Genomic DNA, 22,250 nt, shown 5'->3' on the forward strand with positions numbered 1-22,250 from the left:
TCCAGATGTTGTTGGACTACAATTTCCACCATCCCTGACTACTGACCAGGCTGATTGGGCCCTCCAACAACTAGTTTGCTACTCTTGAACTAGAGTATACTGAAATGTTACTAATCAGATTCCATCCCAAATTAACAATCCTGCGTACCACAGGTCATTACACCCTGCTCCAGAGATAGTTAATGTCATTGCACTAATTAGTGGTGAAGTGCAATTAACTTAAACCCGCTAAGTGCAATGGGCCTCAAGCGCAAGTATCTTTTCATTAGGAATATCATGTTTTGATACTGGAGAAGCAATATTCTCCCCATTTTCTGTGATGCAGCTTAAATTTTAACTTACCCCGATATGACAACCGATAGCAGGAAAGAGCTTTTGATTACAGAGGGTATTTCCCCCTTGTCTTCTAGTATTGATTGCAACCTCAAATTTACTGCTTCACCTTGTAGGCAGTGTGAAGCTGAGAAGGATTATTAGCCTGCATATGCTATTAACTGTGTGACTCTAGGGCAACTAATTTGAGTTCATTAGACTCTATGTTGGAATGAACCTTCAAAGACATAATATATTACTGTTGAAAATGTTCTGTTTTGAATGTGAAAAACAAGGTCTCATTTCTCAGCGAGCAGAATCTATGGTTAGGAATAGTTGTACCCTGTTTATCAGTAGAAACAAATCACGCAAATAAGCAAGTACACTGGCATAAACATTGCTAAAACCAGGTTCGAAGGCACACATTGCCAGAAATAACTGCTGAAGGGAGTTTATGAGGGGAGGATCCTGAGTTAGCAAACATACTAACATAAATAAAAAGAAATAACTGATGTGTCACAAACATCATTTACAAGAAAGGCAGAACAAATATATAATTGAAAATGGAGCTTGAAATGCCATCAGTCCATAACAAAACCTCAAGTCCAAACTTTATTTAGACCAAAGTACTTTGAAGATGATTTATGCATTTCATGCAAACATATTTTTGCAGCTTGAAGCAAACACAAGTTCACTTTTTCCACTGGATAAACACCATAAACTATTCCATGGCATAAACATAAATTTATGATGAATTGTTTTGTGAATGGTTCAAGCATCCAGATCAAGAAATGCCGCATCCTAAAACTCTTCAGAAATAAGGTGAAAGAATGTAGTTAAATATGTGCAAATCTTGAAGGAGCTCAGTTTGTTGACTCCCATTACTCTCTATTTCCATTTTGAACCAGACTATGCACACATTCAACCAAATGCTGTGTTTGTCAGACTGTGTCTGATCTGCAGAGTCTATGAGAAACACTCACATAAATCAGGAGATCCTGTAATCCAGGCCAAAGGTAGCCATTGTGGTGCTTTCCAGAGTTTGTTGGGACACCAGAATGGCCAGCAGTCAGGGATTATGGAAGTTGGAGTCCAACTATGTCTAGAGGGAACCAAGTTGGTTACCCCTAGACCACAGGTGCAATATCTTTCAACGGACCAAAGGAAAAATGAATTTTCTTGATTATACAACCAAAATGACGTATTGAGGATTTAGTTATCTTACTTGTTCTGCCTTGCACATTTATAAGCCACCTCACAGCTAAAAGCTAACAATGCACTGTACAGCATGATTAAATGAGGTAAAATACAAATGATACATACTTGATAAACTAAAAACAGATCATTTCTGTAATTGTAGTTAAAATTCCAGTAATTGACTGTTAGGTTTCTGTGACTTAAAGTAAAAATTAACACTGTGCCCTAATTTTCTGGGAATTCTAACATTTTTGTTTTCTGAAAAGCTCAGCTGGTGTTTTCAAGCAAAATGACAGAGGCAACTTTTATTGTATTGTGCAATAAAAGAGCATGCCACTGGGTGGAAGCACAATGTACACTATTAATGTATATATAAATTAATAATGCAGAATTAAACAGAACATGCACTGTTAGAATTTACCAATAATGATCATATCCTCATTCAATTATTGCTTCTGATTTGCTATATTCATAATTTTGGATGAATATTGTACTATTTTTAATTCAGCTAGTAATGCCAAAAAATTTTTTTGTTATTGTTAGGCATTTGTATGATCCTCATAACAAGGGTATGATAGTCATAATAAGGATATGATAGTCAAACATTTTAAAACATGGACAAAGAAAATAAAGACTGTTTTCTCAATAGGGTAGTGCATGTACAATTTTCCAAAATGTTCATGGATTTTTACAAGATGGTATATTCTTCTAGCTCTTGTGCATTCTACAACTCCAAATAATCCCAAGCATAATGTTAAGTCACAACCACAAAATGTTTTGTGAGTTGGACAAATATCCCAGGATAGAATAGTCTCTCAAGACTGAGACTTAAATTTCCAGCACCAATATTTTTCTTTATACCCAAGTAACCTTAGGAGATGGGTAAATTGCTCAAATAGAGGGTGGGGGGAGTGCAGCCCTTGAGAAAGGCTTTGGCTACTGGACCCACACATGACTGTTCCATTATAAGCAATGATGTTGAGGCACATGAAGTTCCTCTTAATACTATGCCTACTGATCAGCGGATGAGCAGGTGAGTCAAAAGGTGTCACTGAGTGCTGTGGGGATCCTTTCTAGTATGTGCAAGTGTGAGCTATGCATGATACCATGATCTCACTACAATCCACCCTACTGTATATTCCTTCGAAAACAACTTTCTTTTTCATTTTTTAACCAAACTTTGGGTCCACCAACCCAATGAATTTACCAGTATCCCTTCAACACTGTAAAATCCATTCACATCCTAATGCCTTTCCCACGCTTCTCTAATATGTTGATCAAGTTCTGAAAAGCACATTTGTGTTTCTCTTCCAGGAATAGCTATACAAAATCTGACACCATGTTTTGCATCATTTATTCATGGGACTGGTGTTTAAATGAATAGGTTTGCATTGTGACGTGAGCTTTTCGGAAATGAGCGTTAAAACAGTAACAGTTGGTACCAGCCTCTAGCCATGCAAACAATGAGGTACCAGTTGCGAATCAATGGGAATCTATGGCCAGTATGCAAAGAACCATAAGTCAGCAATAGTGTACAGGCTAAAACAATAGGCTCTCAATCAGGAAGAACAGCAAAAACAACCTCCATGTTCCGAATGGTTTGTTTTCAGATAAAACCATTATGCATTCTATACGAGCATATAACTACATAAGCATATGCATATGGATATGTGTGTCTGTATATAATATAATGGACATAAAGAGATAGCATTAATCAGAAACCTGAATTTGGCAAGGAGGATATATTTGTTAATATCATGCTTTGATATCAAAGTAGTGCAGCATGCAAAGGTCTTAGGTTCAGATTTCCAGATAGGGATGTAACTGACTTCTGCTTGAGACTGGAAAGCAAGACAATACTAAGCTAGATGTAAAATTGGTTTAGCTCAGAATAAAGTGCCTTCCTGTGTTCTCCTTAAAATTCTCTAGTAGTACAAGCCTTGTATAATTTGCACCATATTGAACTCCTTAGATATTAATGCTATGATATAAATAAACTAGTCATTATGATTATATTCTACCACATGGCCTCCACTTTATGGTTGTGAAATACAGACCATTCTAATCTGAAGCAACTGTGAATTGCCACTGCATTCTCACTTTAGCCTCTCCACCTGCTCTCTCTGTGGCATGCAACACTCAAAAAAGAATCTCCATAGTGACACACACTATATAGCTACCATGCAGTGGCTTCCCATATGGTGCTTGTAACCTTATTGGTCTGACTTGTATCAAGCAGTGACTTTATATTAAGTGCTTGGATTATAATATAGCTCATCTGAGGCTTCATACCTGAAGTGGCAAAATGTGACCAAGGGAAGCCAATATGCCCAAGCTTTTCCTGCACACCATACATCACCATGTTTATGGTGTAGAATAACTCCTGCCAATCCTATATTCTTGCTAAGAACACAATAAAAGCCCTGCATTCTGTTCCCACAGTGGAAGCTCACTAACAGGAAAGGCAACCTGACAGCACTCTCCCTGCTTGGGCTCCCCAGCAACTCATGCTACTAAATCTCTGTCCCTCCCCTAAGCTAGCGTTTGTTTCTTTTGCTACTCAACAATCTGCTATGCACACATTTCATCTACCTTGTCTCCACTGTCATTCTGTTAGCCTTTAAAATAATTAAGAGATTTTGTTAATGGAATGCTGTGGCAAGATAATAGTCCCTTGCTACTAGATAAAATGTCAATTTGACATTTATTTTCTAAGCAGGAGGCAAGTATCTGGTAACAGTCTCCTGAGCTATTAATTTTGTTTCTGTTAAAGATCTCTTGTCTCCACCCATGAACTATGAAATCATATATATATATTGGCCCCATTATCTGCTTGCATTTTATGAAGCACGGTTGCATTTTGAAAATTTCACCTTTTCTCGTGAGAAAGGAAAGCTCTTGCTTATTTCAGCCATTAGCTCATACCTCATACCAGCAGCTTATTAAAGTAATATTTCACATAGCTCTGGGTTTTGGTTTTTAAAAAGTTTTCCAAGCACTCAGAATGGTCTTCAGACGGATTGTTCCTACTGCCTCTTTTACATGTTTGATTTTAGTGCAATCAGTAATGTTCAGGATTTCCTCTGTTGTATTAATTAAAGGAAAACTACCTGTTCTGAAGCTGAGTAAAGGGGGCAAGGAATCTTTCCACATAGTGGCAGTGTTGCTGTTTCCTTCATCTCCCCATCCCATGTGACTAAAATCCAAATTAAACTTGTGATGTTTTGTATTTTGCAAGTATTGCTGAATCTTAGTATTGAAAAAGAGCTTCACGGGCCACCTAGCCCTGTCCCTATAGAATGGTAGAATATTTTATATATAAAACAATTATCTATAGGCTTACTATAAATGAGAAGGGAGTCATAAAGTGTCTACAATAAGAAACTCTAATAACCCCATACTTGCCTTGCAACCCTGTATGACTCCTAACCAACAGGAAGATCCTTCATAGCTGTAGCTTCTTTCTAGCAATTCCTGCTCTCCAAAACCTCCATTTGTTGCTATAGCCTGTGAAGACTGTTTACTAGGTGGGGTTCAGTTGAAGATGCAGTAGACTTCAGGGGTAGCCCCAGAACTGCAGAAACTCCTTCCCTCAAGTTGTGTCTTGCCCCAACTGCACAGGCGTTTAGGTGAGCACTAAATACCTTCTTCTTCAATGCTGCCTTTTATTGAGTCATAATTAGCTAAGGTGCTACAGAGCAGCTTTGTAATTATTCCTGTATGCTTGCTAATGTGGCTGTGAAATCTTTATATCTTGCCCTGCTCCCATGTGGACGTCGTTTTGTTGTAGCTCTAAAAAAAACAACTAAAATACTTTAAATACACGAACAGATTTCTAGATAATGGCTTAACTCCTAACCTATGAATCGGAGAAGGCCTTTTATGCTATGTAATGTCCAACCCTTTCTGGATACAGGAAATCTGGAGCTTCTTCATTCCCAGCCCGTGGCTGTTAAAACTCTGCTTGAAAAATTATCCAGTGAGGAAGAGCTCAACAAACCTCTAGGTGTTTGGTTCCATCATCAAATTTCTCTTCCTGGGCAACTGAAGTGTGTTAAATCTAGTTCTGCTTTCTGCAGCAGCAAAGAATAAATCTTTGCCCTCTACCATGTAATACACAGTCAGGGTTCTTTTCTCCTAGCTACAGTTCCTTCAATGTCTCCTCATGGGGATTGTTTTCCGTACTACTGGCCAACTTTATTGACCTCCTCTGATTCTGTTCCAATTTGCCTGAATCAAATTGGGCTGTTCATAAATTAAAAGGGGCGAGTCTAGAAGATTATGCCCATTATAAAAACCAGAATTTGGCCTGCTTTGTAGCCAAGTTTACCATGCCAGGAAACGAAAGGGGAGAGGAAATATAGCATGCAAGTTGACAGAATGAAGACAACAGGAGCAAAATCAGAGGAGGAGGAGAGAAGGAAAAGAGGTGACAAAGATTGGAAAGAGTGGGTTAATCTTAGGAAATGCTATAATATAGGAAATGTTTAAGCCTTTTGTCTGCAAAGTTAGAAAGGGGAACACAGTTATTTTTTGACAGGCATTGATTTCATTTTTGCGATGAACTTTTGAAAGCATTATTGGCGTTAGCTCTGATCATTGGCATTTTTTAATATGAATGTCTAAAACTTGATCCATTGCTGTTATTGTATGTGTGGTTTTGTCATGTGACTTAAACCCTTGGAATTAGCAACAGAACAATAAATTCCCTGCTTTGTTAAACTAATGTTATTATTAGTGGAAATAACTGTAATTTCTTGAGGAAATAAAGCTAGTCAGGAGCTGTTAATTACTTGTTAAGAGTTCGTTTATATGCAGGGTTGGCTACAGAAGTGTGGATTTTTTTTGAGAAAAACATTTTTTTTGAGAAAAACATTTTTTTTTTGAGAAAAACATTTTTTTAAGGTAGTAAAATCCTGTCAGATCCACTAGGTGGCACATGATGACCATGGTTAATACATTATACTGCCACAAAACCTCCCATTCATGTCATAAATAAAGACCAGCATTATTAATTTATACCATTGCATCCACTCTGCCCCCAATATTTGTTTAGCCAGCTGTTTCCTCTAATCCTGCTTAAACACCATTGACTAAAATTCCAAATACATTTAGGGGTGGGGTTCCCCCCAAGAACATTTTGTTACCTACAAATTACAAACCGTGAAGCCAGAATGTCTAACAATTCCTTAGTAGAAACACAAAAGGTTTGTGAGCTGAAAATGATTCAGTTAAACATCTTACAAAATTGAAAAGGATTTTTAACATATATTTTGACAGACAACATTTCTGATTTTCAAATGTCAAATAAATAAAAAGTGAATCTACTTTCAGTGTTTTAAAGCATTTTAATTGTCACTTGAGCAGAGAGGCAAATATTATTGCAGATGCTTTTAATTCTTCCCATGGCTTGCAAGCCAACTCTGAACAATCTTCAGGTCTTTGATCCTAGTGATACATACGGGAAGAAAGCTTCACTGAACTGTTGGGAAGTGGGGAGAAGACAATCTGGAACCTATGTTGCACAAGCGCATTTCCACTGCACACGTGAGTGGACATCACTGAATGTCACCCCATGGATTTTTGGCGCAACGTATTGCATCATTATTTTCATCAGAGCTTATTTTCATCATAGAGAATTCAGGACCAAAACTTTAAAAGGCACAATAGCATGAACAACAAATGGTTTGTGTGCCATTTTTCTCCTTTTACAATTGTACTCTTAAGTAGAGCTTGTTCCAAGTACTGACTACTCAATCTTGCAACTTAGAAATGAGCTACAGTACATTATTGGGATGTTTAGAAGGCTATAGAATAGGTTGCCAGTCAAAATAGGACTCAAAACTTAACCTATATAAACAGACTAGTCAGTCTAGTAGCAAAGTACTGTCTATACTGCAGGATCTTTCAGGGTACAGAACAGGATGCAGAAAATGTGAAACAAGTCATCCAAATCCACAGAAAGCCTGAAATGGCCACAATAGAAAATGCTGCATTTAAATGGGGGGAGGGGGGAGGTCTGGCACAACGCTGGGAAGGGGAGGATATAATGTGGATGCTCCAACATTAATGAAAAAAGAGTCAGGAAGGTGTAATAATAGTAATAGTAATAATTTTTATTTATACCCCGCCCTCCCCAGCCAAGACCTGGCTCAGGGCGGCTAACATCAGGTATAAACAAAATCGAAAATTCTTTCTAGTAGCACCTTAGAGACCAACTGAGTTTGTTCCTGGTATGAGCTTTCGTGTGCATGCACACTTCTTCAGATACACTGCATAATCTTTCGTGCATGCACACGAAAGCTCATACCAGGAACAAACTCAGTTGGTCTCTAAGGTGCTACTAGAAAGAATTTTCGATTTTGTTTTTACTATGGCAGACCAACACGGCTACCCACCTGTATCAGGTATAAAAACAATTGATTAAAATACAACTTAAAAACAGGATTAAAATACAACTTAAAATGCAGACTCATTTCAGTGGAAGCCCACCCAAATCAAAAACTGTTTGGGGGGAGAAAACGTCAAATCTTCACCAAGGCCAACTATCCAGACTGGTGCTTCGTGGACCAGAAAAAAGCCATGAAAGTCCCCAAATAGGGGTTCCATCACAGAAGGAAAAGGAAAGAGGGGGAGGGGACACACATTTAGCTCTGGTGTGGACAAGCCCTCAGACTGTGAACTTTGGATATGGGGAGGGGCAAACCCAGATTCCACATACTGCTTTTATTGCCCATACACCCCTTTCCCCTGGTGCTCCATCTCCTTCGGCCACCCACTTCCACCACATACTTCCTAGACACTGGTTGTAATGATAGCATTTGTAGTTTAGATATACCGGTACTCTTTTAGTGGTAAGAAGTTGGTAATCTGATGACAGGTCATGTGAACTGGAAGTGTGGAACAAGCACATTTCTCCCACTGGTGGTTATAGGTTTGGGGGTTGTGTTTTTTTTGTTTTTGTTTTAACCCTCTCACAGCAGACAAGAGGTAAGCAAGCACATGCATGCATATCCATTCTTCTGAACAAGAAGTAATTTCCTACACACTGGAAACTGATGACACGTACAATAATTCTGGTTTATACACTTGTGCGTAGATACCAAATTATGATTTTCTGATAAGTACCGGTATTTATGAATCACTGCACTGGAAAAAATAAAATATGGTGTGGTTTTCAGAGTCACAAAAGGCCAATGCCAGAAGTTGACAAGTTTTGGCAAGAGTCCAGAGACTCATTAAAGAGTTTGGGGACCCACAAACTCGCTTACAAGGTTTTCCTCCCAAGCAGCTAAGCAGAAAAGTAATCTTCCTGTGTTCCCCACACATTGAAGACTATTTAGAATGCAGAATTACTGTTTGGAGCATTGCTGGAATGAGGTGTCTCTCTCCAAATGATCTTCTCTGATTCCAGTCCCTGCCAGCCTCAATCTACAACACAGCCCTAATGTATCCAAGCAACTGCTGCTCTTCCTCATGTTCCTCATGGTGCATTTAAGGAACCTATTACAAGGAAAAGGAAGAGTGGTCCTTTTTTTCTTTTCTTTTTGTGCCTCTTTTTACTGTTTTGATTACTCTTTTTCCCTCCCAGCATTCCCCCACCCACCCAGTTTTCTGTGTATTCCCTCTGTCGGGTGATGATGTGGTTGGATAGGACAGGAGTGATGTTCGCCAGCACAGGTGTGGTCTGTGATCTTGTAGTGAGAATTTAGGTTGGGGTTGGTTATGACTAACATTGGGAAGTGTGACTAATGCTGTGGCGACACCCTGTTAGAGAAATGTTAAATGAGAAACAGAACAGGCAGCTCTGCATCACCTTTGCACACACTGAGGATGAGGAATGGTTGGCAAAGCCAATAGGCTGGCTGTTAAGTTTTTGTACCCCTGATGGGCCCACCAAATGAAATTCAGCTTTAACTCTTTCCTTGTTCAGGGTCCAACCAACCTGGTCAGGCCCTGCTATAACACAAAGTGAGACTAACCCTATGAGTATCATGTCACAGCACAGAGGATTCTGGGGCAGTTTCATACTTCTCTCATCTGCCATTTTATAACCATGGCTCAGCTTTCTAACCCACCCAATAAAGAGTCCTCCCACGAAGTGCCCTTAAAATGCTAGTGTTGGTCCAATCAATTATAAGCTCAAATTCTACTAAACTATGACTTACCATTAGATTTCTGCTTTATGGGCCAAGTTCTGCCTACACTAATTAGTATTCTTTACAGTATTTGTCACCCTAAGTTTGAGTACCATTGAACTGATTCCATTAGAATAAGACATTATTCTTTACATTAACTATCTTCTCATGAACCTCTGGTTCTTCTTTTTATCATTTTTAAAATTTTCTTTCCTGAATCAGAATATAGATACAGTGGAGCTAAATTGCTACTTTACAACAAAGAAGGTCTCTCTCCCCCCTCCCCACCCCACTTTTAAAAAACCTTCATATTCAATGTAAACTTCTTGGACATTAAGGCAACCGGTAATTAGAAAGACAATCCTCTTGGCACCTATGTGCCACACAGAGCAGATGTTTCTTCATTGCACCATGGAAGGTTTTAGAACTTGTTTCTTTGAAGGAGGCATTTCTTCAATACTGAATTTGAGCTTGTTGTTTTATTTTGCAAGGCTTGTCAGTTTAAGAGTATGCATTGCAGTTTAATAGTTCTTGCTCACTGAACTGAACAGAGCTGGGCCATCAGACGCTGGCTGAATATCAGCCTCCACTAACAACACAAAGCTGATCCCCGCTAATATCTTAAGCTTATTTCCTCATCACCTTGATGTGGGATCACTGCTTGTATAGTGCTAAGATAAATGGGGTGGGGGGAATTCAGGGAATTTTACTTTGCGTCCTACTTCAGCACTTTTGGAAAGAAATGTGCTGGAATAGAAACCCCACCTATTATTCAAACATTGGACAAGTTCCACTCTCTAATTCTGCCTTCCTAGTCTCCCACCCCAGCTCAGTACAGCAAAACTAAGAGTCAGTGCGACTTGGAGAGTAACACCCACTTACCTGCATGCTTAGAATTAAGCACTTTCAAAATGTGCTGGTTTCAATGGAAGAGTTAGTCAAACTCTTGAAACTAGTGCAACTGGAAAAAAAAACCTTAACTTTGCTGAAACGTGCTCTTTTTGTGCTGTTCGGCACAACTGAATGAGTTTTGAGAATGCACAAGAAGTGTGCATGCACATGAAAGTTCATACCAAGAACAAACTTAGTTGGTCTCTAAGGTGCTACTGGAAGGAATTTTGTTTATTTTGTTTCAAGAAAGAAATGTAATGCATTTGCAAATTTGAAAGTGCTAAATATACTGAGCTAAAGAGAGCTCATGCATCTAGATTTGGCTTAAATTTTACTCCATTTTAACAGCTCATTGTGTCAGCCTTTAACTTTAATATGCAAAAAAAACTGACTTTTGAGAATATAGTTATTTGAATGGCACAATAATACCAACCAATTCCTTCATCCTCTGGGAATGTGCATTACAAGGCACATTGCATCACATCACATATAATTTGTCCAGAGCAGAATAACTGAAGCTCTCATTTTGCTACCACCTTCTTGCTTTTTACTCTCACTAAAAGTGCTTGCAAATTGAAAATATTAAACTCACTGTTATTAACTTTTCCATTAAGCTCTTATCACAGAGTGTAACATATGTGTTTCATTTCATGTACTTCTTTTTTTTTTTTCAACTTACGTTTAGAATTCGGGGAAACTATGTTGGGATTTATTTGATCTTTATGACAACCCATTGAAACTATATGCATGCCTTTTCCACTTTGAAAAATCCAACCAACAACATATGTGGACTTTCTAGAGATTATAATCATACATACATTAATCTCATTTACACATTGCTTGCTGTATAACACACTACTGATTCCAAGACCTGCATCTACCCAACTCTTGCAAAACTGTCAGTTTTGGAATGTGCGTTTCGGATTATTATTATCATAGAAGTAAAGCAACAGCAACAAATACTTTTTTAAGGGTTTTTGAGGTAACACTGCCATGAGTCATTCAATAACAGCCTTTTGATAATTTATTTAAGTTTCGATCGTAAGTAACTCAGTGCTGGAAAAATATGCAACACATTTGGGACTAAACCATCGTGCCATTTTAATGTGTTGCGGACAAATACATTGCAGAGGCTACAGTCATCCCTAAAGTGCAAGGGAGGATGGCACTTGCTACAAGTGTAAACTTCTTCATGCCCCTTTCATCCTTTTTGTGCATGTTCAGGAAAGGTACCAGTACTTATCCATGCATCCCTTCCTTCTCCCATGAAATGCTGCCAACTGTAGGGGGCTAACTTATCTTGGTGACAAACCAAGCTAGGGACTCACACTTGTTGAAAGCTTTTTACTCTTCTTTTCACTCTCAGGGAGATTGTCATGCAATATAATTTAATAACCCAGATTAATTACCTCTTACCCTATCATACTGGCATGAATGGAAATCCCCCTTCCCCCAGTGTGGGAAATGAAGCAGAGAGTGGTGGTTCTTCTAGACTCAGGGGTCACAGCCAGGTGTGAAATTATACATGTTCCTTCAGAGATGTGAAAGTTCACTAGGGTTCCTGTTTCTTTCCTTCCATTCTGCTTCATTACATGTCTATCACTAGGTGGGCTGCCCTTGGTTCCTCTTGCTGAACCAAATTATTTTAGCCCTTGCTTTAAGGAAGTTTACAATTCCTATTGCTTCCAGAGTGGCTGGGGAAACGCAGCCAGATGGGCAGGGTACAAATAAATTATTATTATTATTATTATTATTATTATTATTATTATTATTATTATTATTCCATTGCTGTCACTGTGGTTATAAACGTGGTCAATGTGAGCAGCGGCAACAGTTAATCATATTTGACACCCCATTTTCATCTCTCAACACTACCTGAGATTCCACAGAAGGCTATCCTACGCAGGGAGGGATGGGGGGCATAGAACTGTGGTTGGACTCATAGAATTGTGCAGTTGGAAGGAACCCTGAGGATCATCTAGTCCAACCCGATGGGAAGCTGTCATCTATCAGCCCCCAGCCAGCATGATCAATGCTCAGAGATGCTGGGAGCTAAAGCCCAACATCATATAGATGACCACTGGTTCCCCAGCCCTGAGATACAGACTTGCCTAGTGGTAAAGATTTCCCCAGCACAGAGCTGAGGCGAGTTGCATCTGTTTAATTCCTGCCTGTCTTTGTATCTGTTAAAAGCCAGAGGAGCTCTGTCAGAAGGGGTGGGCGGGATGGCGACCCCTATTCCCTCTGAGCGCTCCACGCCTCACACCAACGACGGAGAAAAGTTCGTTCCAAGTCCTCCCTCACACGAAGTTCGAGCATTCCCAGGAAAACTGGCGCCTTCAGATTATGGTCTATTGGTTGAGAGCAGCTTGACGGGACTCCCTCCCTCTCTCCCCACCTTTTCCTCTCTCTCTCTTTTTACCTTTCTCAAAGCTCCAAAGCGAAGATGCCTCCCCTCAAAAAAGCAAAATAAAGTCTCGCGACGTTGGTCCCTGAGCACGGCGGGCTCTGCGGTGGCCGCTCGCCTCGCGTCGTTTCTGCGCGCGCTCTGGCTCGCGCGCTCGGAGGCTGAGAGAGCGAAAGTCCCGGTCCAGGCGAAAGAGGAGCGCGTGAGGCGGGAGAGCGAGCGCCACTCTCGGTCGAGAAGGCACCACGTCAGACGTGAAGGACGTTCCCCAGAAAGCTCGGCGTGAGCCCCGTTCAAAACCTCAGGAGCGAAGGGGAAGAAAAAGTCGAAAGCAAAACACACACACGAAGAGAGAGACAGAGACACCCACAGAGTGTCCGGCGCAGCAGCGTCTGTTCACACAGTGGCCTCTTGTCCCTTCTGCCCCCGTGTCCTGACTGACGCCCTCTCCACTTACCTCAGGGTCTCGCTAGGTGCCCTGCCCTCTTGGCTCCGCCGCTTCACAACTCCCCTCACGCCACCCGCGCCCACGCCCCGGCTTTGCCCAGCGAGTGGAACAAGTTGTCAAGAGTTTCCCTGTGTGAAAGGATCGCGGCGGGGCGAAGGACCGACACCTTCTCAGGAATACGATACTCGCGGGCTCTGTGGGCTCTGCCCTCCTCCTGACGCCCCCACCCCCTTCCTCTTCTTGGGATGGTGTCTTGGAGCAGATCAAGAGAGGGGTGGGGAGAAAGAGGGAAGGGAGAAAAACGCCGAGGAAATTCTAAGAACTAACTGAATCCCGTTGGTTTTACCCAGCGAGTCTCCCAGCAGCTCGCCCCACACAGCAACATGTAGGATTAAGGGCGCGTGCGATCCCTATTTGGGGAAATCGCTGGCAAACGAGCCCTGAACTTTAGTGGAGTCGGTTGCATTCTTGAATCATCAAGCATGGGAACTATTTGTGCTGTTGCTGTAGAGATCCCTGGTCAAGATCAGGTGCCTGAAATCACAAGACATGTTCCCACCACGTATATTGAACTAATAATGAGCAAAGGAGGGTAACAGAACCCGGGTAATATCTAACTCCACATGCAGTTCATCGAGGATTTAGTGCTTCTGGGGTGGGGACCACAGAATGAGGTCCTTGACAGTACTGCTGCCCCATATTATGTTCCCATTTAATCTTGATTTAGCATTTCTGTGGAAAACCCTGTAAGTAACAACACCTGTGGAAATGGTAAACCCAGATTAAATTTGGGAAGGGAATGGTCATTTTCATAAGATTGATGCTGAGAAAAAAATTGCCTGCATGAGCAACATCAAACCCCCGATAATCTGTTGTGTAGTAGTGACCTAAACCAAGATATGAATTAGCTAGGCTTTGCATGGCTTGCTTCCCTTTCCCCTGAACCTGGCAATTTGAAGAAAACCTGGGCTGTGTCATCTTGACAGTGGGAGAAAAATATTGCATTTTCTGATTCACTGGCGGTGCTTGCAGATGACCTCATGGATATGGTACATGGCTCATGCCCAGTTATAAATCCAAGCTTTTGGAAATGTTCAAAAAGTAAAATAATGAGTTTGGGATGCCTTTTTACCACCCTCACCCCACTGGGGTGTGGAAGTGAATGAGTTTTGATCCCAGCATCTGTAACACGTGCCCCATCAAGGCCCAACAAAAGTGATTAATAATGCTTCGACTGTCATAGCTAAATGCAAACCCTTACCTTTGCCCTCTGGAGTTCCCCTTTCTAAACTCCCACCTTCTGTTTGCTTAGGTGCCACATATCTGCTGCCATGGTGCAGCCTCGAGACATAATTTCTCTGCAGGAAGAGGTATGGCACTATGGTGGAATAAGCTATATATAATGTGTTCTGTACTGTCTGGGTATGAGTATGTGTATGTGCTACTCCTGTTTGGCCACAAACATAAATGATCTTGCCAGATCCAGCAGCAATATTTTGGTCACAAACAACTAGTTTACTTGAACAAAAAGAGTTATTTTGTAAGCTACAGGTACTTATTGAGTTTGTGCTTGAAATGTCCATATATAGCTGTAGATGTAATAAGTTCTTCTGACTCACACCCCAATGCCAAACACGCTAGGAACATTCCCAAAAGGGTTAGCTGCAACTAAGTCTTACTGAAAGTGATACAAAGGGTCCTTGTCAGGACTAAGAGGTGTGGAGAGATCATTTCAGCAGTGAGCCCACTATGCAAAAACATATCACATACTGAGCACATGCACCATCCTCTCCAACAGAGCAAGCTAAGTGGAAACCTGCTATGCTTTCCAGCAGATGCTGATTTTGTTCAGTGATGATTGACTAGTCTTTGAGTTGCTCAGTGTTGATTGGCTAACCTTTGTGTCATTCCCAAAGTGGCACCCCCCTAAACCTCCCCCATCTTTGGTTTAGAGCAACACATTGCTGATTGGCTGGCTGCTGCATCAATCCTAAAAGCAACTTTCCCCATCCTCAAATAAAAGTGGAACAAAAAATGTTGTTGTTTTTTTTAATGAAGATGTGTGCATGCACATGAAAACTCATACTAAGAACAAACTTAGTTGGTCTCTAAGGTGCTACTGGAAGGAATTTTTTATTTTTTATTTTGTTTTCACAGAGATGAGGAAGCAAGGGTCTTGCAGAATTAACACACCTTCCAAAATATTGGAGGGGGGCAGAGAAGAGGCAGTATCAGGTCCAGTGATTTTACTTATATCATTACAGAAGAAACCTTACAGCAGGAAAAATACAGATGCTCCTGTTTTAGAATATGTTTGTATGCCACTGATTTCAGTAGGGCAGCCACTTCACACACAATGTTTTTAAGATACAGTATACAGAAAAGTGTTTTAGTGTACACCTAATCATGTGATGCAGCAGCTAAAAAAGCCAATGCAATTCTGGGCTGCATCAATAGGAGTATAGTGTCTAGATCAAGGGAAGTAATAGTACCACTATATTCTGCTCTGGTCAGACCTCACCTCGAATACTGTGTCCAGTTCTGGGCACCACAGCTCAAGAAGGATACTGACAAGCTGGAACGTGTCCAGAAGAGGGCAACCAAAATGGTCACAGGCCTGGAAACAATGCCTTATGAGGAACGACTTAGGGAGCTGGGTATGTTTAGTCTGGAGAAGAGAAGGTTAAGGGGTGATATGATAGCCATGTTCAAATATATAAAAGGATGTCATATAGAGGAGGGTGAAAGGTTGTTTTCTGCTGCTCCAGAGAAGCGGACACGGAGCAATGGATTCAAACTACAAGAAAGAAGATTCCACCTAAACATTAGGAAGAGCTTCCTGACAGTGAGAGCTGTTCGGCAGTTGAATTTGCTACCAAGGAGTGTGGTGGAGTCTCCTTCTTTGGAGGTCTTTAAGCAGAGGCTTGACAGCCATCTGTCAGGGATGCTTTGATGGTGTTTCCTGCTTCTATGATTCTATGTCTGCAAAAAATACATGTTTGCAAAGATGTATCATAGAGTTATGCTAACCAAGAAATTCAAATTGACTGTGATTTGATTTCCCATCAAATGCATGCTGGGTGGCAAACCTAATTTTACTGCTTGTAATGTATAAAATACTTCTAGTCCCGATTAAATTTTGCTGGATTGTTCCACTATTCAGAGTGTGAACAAACTCATGGTAACAAAGACAAACTGTCTGGGTTGGTATTGGAGTCTTATCTTCAGTTCCAGAGAATAGCACTGAGGATGTGTGTTTGACCCCATGACTGCTCTCTGGTGGGATCCCATAAGGTTCCATCTTGTCTTCTGGGCCTTTTAACACATTGGGAGTTGGGAGTGGTCATCAGGAGATGTGGGGTGAGATGTTATCAACATATCTCAGGTGATGGGCAGAGGTGAGATCGACCTCTACCCCATCACATGCTACCTCATTATGGTACACATCTCCAAGCAAGGTTTGCTGCCTGCTCTTCTACTTTGCCTCACTCTGAGTAACGTCCGTGGAGAGGAGGTGTCTTTTTTATTTTTAAAGAATTTCTTGCCACCTTGCCCAGAATGCCTGGCTCTGAAAAAGGAATCCTGTGTCTCTTTTTCAGAGCAAGGTGAGACAGGCACATGGTGGTGGCAGAGAAGCCACTACCACAATCACTGCTAATGCAGCAGCCAAGTTTTATTTTTATTCTAAAGTAAGAGGGAGAGGAGGAAAGCATTCAGGTAATGAAAAGTTGGTGAGTCACCTGCTTCTTGGCATGTGTTGAGAAAGACCCAGTCATGATTACCAAGAGTTTGTTCCAACAAACAAAAAGTAAATGCTCACACTCCAGCTATACCACCTTTAGTGAATGAGAAGACACTTCACCAAGGGGGAAGGGGATCCATACATTTCTACCATCATTGGTAACCATCTCAAATTTGTGCTTGCCCAAAACCATGCACCTCCCTGAGTGAGAAGGCTTTTCCTCAATATAATACTGTATTGTGCTTTAGAAAAACCTAGAATGCCTTTGAGTCCCCAGGGCTAGTATAAAGATGAAACAGCACCTCTCCTTCTGAATTATGAGCTGGCATAGGGATGGACAGGAAGTTCCTCCCTATCATGCTCAGTCCATAATCTCTAGTACTTCTGAAGCTAGCACAAGCATGGGGGGGGTCTCTCAACTAGGGGTGGGGAGGGCCCTGTCCCTGTTGTGCTTGCTCTAGAAAAACTCAAGCAAGTCGAGACATCTCATTTCTTTGGGGACATTTCTTAGTCCCCAGGATAAGCTAGTCCTTTACGCAATCCTTCTGGTTAAACTGTGGGCTTTTCCAAATACAACAATCTCCTGCTTCCCTCCAAAATGAGACTTTTTGCAATGAGGAAAGCGATGGGAGAAATGCTGGAAAGTGTGTGGGATAAGAATTGCTAGACATTGCAAACAAACCAGGATGAGTGCTCCATAAGCCACCGCCGTTGGGTAACCTCCCCACAAACGTCGTTCAAGAAAATCTGGATGAATCCTCGATCAACAGATCATCTGGGAACAATCTTTGCCAATTAGTCAGGCTGCAATCCTATACTGTATCTATTTACCTGGGAGTAAGCCCCATATTACACAGCAGAACTTACTGTGTGGTAGACATGGGTATGTCGTCCAACCTGGTTTGCTTCACCTGCCTACCAATTGCAGCCCCAATAAAGAGAAATGCCTTGATCCTACTGACGGCTTGTGTGTGCACGCTAACAACAATAACATTTATTATATGCCACCCATATGACTGGGTTGCCCCTGCCACTCTGGGCAGCTCCCAGAAACATTTAAAAACACAATAAAGCATCAAACATGGAAAAAGCTTCCCTATAGAAGGCTGCCTTCAGACGTCTTCTAAAAGTCAAATAGTTGTTTATTAAGGCTACACACCATCTGCATATACATATCTATGTTGTGTTCCTTACAAAGTTCCTAGGAGTTGCGAAATTAGTATCAACATAGCAGCAGCAACTCCGAAATTAAGACCCAGCTGTCTGCGGGTTGTGTGTCTTTTAGGGGTGTGCGTGGGGCGGTGAATGGAAGGTGGGACCCCCTCTTTTTGGGGAGGCCGAAGGGGCGCCCGAGCGAGGCGGCCACAAGGGGCGCTTGGAGAGGCGCGCCTTTTCTCCGAGTCCTAGCAGCGGCCGAGCGAGAGGCGGCGCGACGCCGCCCTCCCTGCCGAGCAAACAGGAGGTATTTATTTATAAGGCCGAGGAGAATATATAGGGGCCATTGATTCCCGCCTTGAGCAAAGCAGCTTTCGCTGGAGAGGAAACGGCTTCCTATTTCAATAACAGAGCGGCCTTTGATGGCTCCTGGAGCCGGAGAGAAAGCCAACGGAACCCGCCCTCAGGAAACAAGGGGCGGCTCGGGGGGGAGCGGGAGGCCGAAGCGCCACGCGAAGCCGCGCAGAAAGAGAGGCGGGAGGGCGGAGAAAAGGACGGTCGGCTCGAGGAAGGTGGTTTTTTTGTTGCTGTTTGTTTGTGTTTTTGCCCCGCGCCCCTGGCTGCGGAGGTCGAGAGCAAAAGGAGAGCTCGCCGCGTCAAGTTGAGCTCTTGCCTTCGCTTTGTTGGGCTGGCCTGAAAGCAAACGACGCGGCTCAACACGCCTATGTTGGCCCGGGATCTCTAGGTGGCGGTGTTGACTCAACAAACAGCCGTAAACGCGCTTCTTCTCCGGCCACGCTGAGCTGCTCGCCTTCTGCAAAGAGTAGACCGGGAGGGATTCTGGTCCCTGCGCGCCCCGCTGTTGCTTGCGAGGCTGGTGGCACAACTAGTCTCATCGTTTGGTTGGACTTTGGAGCCTGATCTAAGGAGAGAGAAAATTATTAAAAGAATCTCAGTTTGTCAAAAAGTATCCAGGTTAGGTAACAAGTGTGAAGCAGCAAAATCGGAAGCCAAGGAGTGTCGTGGTAAAGCAGCTTTAGCACATGCATTTCCTCAAAGAACCCCCCCCCTCTCTTACACACACACTACATACCCCAGGATTCTTTGGGGAAAGTCATGTGCATTGGATTTGGTGTGGTTTTGCCTAAAAATGCACTGGGAAGTGTTGGATTGCATATGTTGGCGGCAACCTTACCTAATATCCCTCAAAACAAATGGGGTAAATGCTCCTGAATGCAGGCCATTTATAAGCAACCAAGGTCCCAGCCACACGGTCACAAATTGATGAATGCAATCACAGGCTATCCTCTTCTCCAGATTGATCTGAGGGGTACTAACACACAATGTACTTGCCCATGTGTCCCAAAGCCACTGTACAGGAATGACTAAATTATGGGAACCATTATGATGATTATTACACAAGTGCACCGCAACATACTGCTCTGGCAGACCTATACTGGACTTTGGTTCAAAGAAAAATGCAGTCAGATTTCAGAAAGCTAAACCGAAAGAGCATGAAGGAACAACACCTAGCTATTTTATTTGGCATTTTAATTGCGCTTCAAATCCATCTTGTTGCTGCTGCTGCTACTACTACTGGGTGCCCTTCTGCTTGGGGATTGATGTGCTAGGAATACCTGTTTAATTTTACTTCCCAGTTAGCAGGGAATTTATCATTGCTTCTTGTTACTCACATGCCCTTTGGTTCCTATTGGTTATTTTTCCAAACAGCATCCCCCCTGCCAGTCATTATTATGGTAAATAATTCTATGTCCCAAAGTATTCCTACAACAGCCCAGGAAATATATCACATCTGTTTACCTACTGCAACTTATTAGTTTATCTAGATGATTTCGGGCTCTTGTAAACAGGATCTTCTTTCTCCAGCCTAAATAACTGTGAATTTGAATCTCTCTGAAGTCTAGTAATTAGCTGAAGGCAATGAAAACACCCACTGTTAACTGTACCATTTAACAGGGCAAACTGGCAAGATCCATGTGGAATTTATTTGTGTTAGCTCAGGGATGAGAACCTTGTGGCCCTACAGATGTTGGACTCCAGCCAGCCCTGATCATTGAGTGGGGCTGATGAGAGTTGAAGACCAACAGGGCAGTCCTGGGACATGATACCCTAGCACAGCCTTTCTGAACCTGATGCTCTTCCAATGCTTTAGACCACAACTCCCATCATCTCCTACCATTGGCTATGCCATCTGCGCCTGATAGGAGCTGTGGTCGAAAGCAAATGGAACATATCTGGTTGGAAGAGCCTTACTTAGAAGTACTAAAAAACTTCTAAAAGGGTAGGACACAAATTTAACAAATAGTAGTTAGCAGTTAATGTATGGGACGAGTAGGATCAAATGCCAGAGTTCTGTGATTCATAATAAGTGTTCAATTGTACTGTTTTGACTGGCAGCCATAGGATGTTGCTTGAGCTCTCACAGTGCAAAGCATGAATTACTCCAGTTGCCTAGAAACCTTAAATTACTTGGGAAAACACATTAATGGTGGTAATTAAGGACTAGTCCATGAATACATGATCTTCATTCATTGAATGATGATGGATGACCTGCGAGTGTGAATGAACCATCCCAGATTAACGGCCACAAATACTTTCATATCACCTGTAGCCAAAGTTTTGAACAGTGCAAGCTCACACAGTAGACTAGGGGTTGGGAATCTGTGGCCTTCCAAATGCTGTTAGATTATAACAATCCCTGACCCCTGGTCAGGCTCCCAGAGACTGATGAGAGGTGGAATCTAACAATGTCTGGAGTGCCACGGGACCTCTGTCCTTGCATTAGATTGAGAGTCATCCTGCACTTGGGCACTAAGCATTGAGAGACCGAATAGTGCACAGCCTTCCCACAAGTACTGCCCACATCTTAAAACCAAATAAGATGAATTTGCATCTTGCCACTTATAATAAGTATTTCAACTTTTCTGTTTCTCCTTTTTAATCTTCACTTAACACATAAACTACAAGACCTGGATAGTCACAGTACATTTTGTAAACTGAAAGCAGTGACAATAGAGACCTTCCTGGGAATTCTCAGCCCCCATCCCCAAAATTAGGCTTGAAAAATCAGGGGTGCAAGAAAGCAGAATTCCCATTCTGACTTGTAATTGTTACCATCAATGTTGTTTACATTCCACTGTAGTTCATTTTCAGCCAAATGCTACATTATTCATTTCACTGTCTGCTTTAAAATGTAATTTACATAAGTTACATAAGTATTTATGTAAGTTACTTAACTTGCATTCTTTTCAGTGTAAAGAAAACAGCAAAACAATGTAAAAAAGGTCATTAATTACATATCATTAGCAGACTTTAGAAAACAGTATGAATCCTACTGTTCACTTGACTGATTTCCACTCTTGACTACGGTTTGTGGGGTGCAAACTGCTAGACTCAGTGAACGTTATAAATTCGTAAGAGTTGGGAGGGGGAGGTTATCGGAAGCATGGTGTCATGCAGGAAAAATGAGCCCTTTTGAAAAACAGGTCTGGATAAGGAGGGCAAGCAGACAGTGGGGAGGAGTTACTTGAAGCAAGGTTCTCGAGAATTAGAAAGGAAGTGGGATGAACTCCATGTGTTGCTGTGAAAGCAGAATCATCTTGGCAAGCTGGGACCTAAGAGGCATGGAGATGGTGTGCAGGATGCCTTGGGCTCCAATGCTGCATTGCTGTGGGGAACATGCCCCCCTTGGGATGTCCTCACCAAACTCTCGCCAGAGTATACTTAGTTGTAAATATGTGTACAATAAACCACTTTTCTTAAGGACGCAAGTCTCTGTTGTGCCTTGATTTCCCAAAGGAAACACAATCCTGGGTGAGTGCCTGGAACCCCCTGGAACCTTGCTGCCGCTGAGCTGAGATTGGGGGTGGCTCACAACCTCTGCAGCACCATTTTCATTGCAATTCTGTGACATCCCTTGATGCTACTTGTAAGAAGAAT

The 22,250-nt window shown here is 42.0% G+C and overlaps 1 protein-coding gene across 2 annotated transcripts in view; it reads right to left on the minus strand.

Moving 5' to 3' along the window:
• Positions 1–13,580, minus strand: part of HAPLN1 (hyaluronan and proteoglycan link protein 1) — a 54,546-nt gene extending 40,966 nt beyond the window's left edge. Inside the window, exon 1 of one of the 2 annotated variants that reach the window (XM_033164199.1) lies at positions 13,403–13,580. The gene's annotated coding sequence lies outside the window, so the exon portion shown is untranslated. Of the gene's footprint in view, positions 1–12,960; positions 13,104–13,402 lie in introns of those variants that run through there. The other variant, XM_033164198.1, reaches the window with a different exon arrangement.
• Between the last annotated feature and the right edge of the window lie 8,670 nt (positions 13,581–22,250).

The sequence above is a fragment of the Lacerta agilis genome, chromosome 11 (genome assembly GCF_009819535.1).
Source record: "Lacerta agilis isolate rLacAgi1 chromosome 11, rLacAgi1.pri, whole genome shotgun sequence".
NCBI classification, from domain to species: domain Eukaryota; kingdom Metazoa; phylum Chordata; class Lepidosauria; order Squamata; family Lacertidae; genus Lacerta; species Lacerta agilis.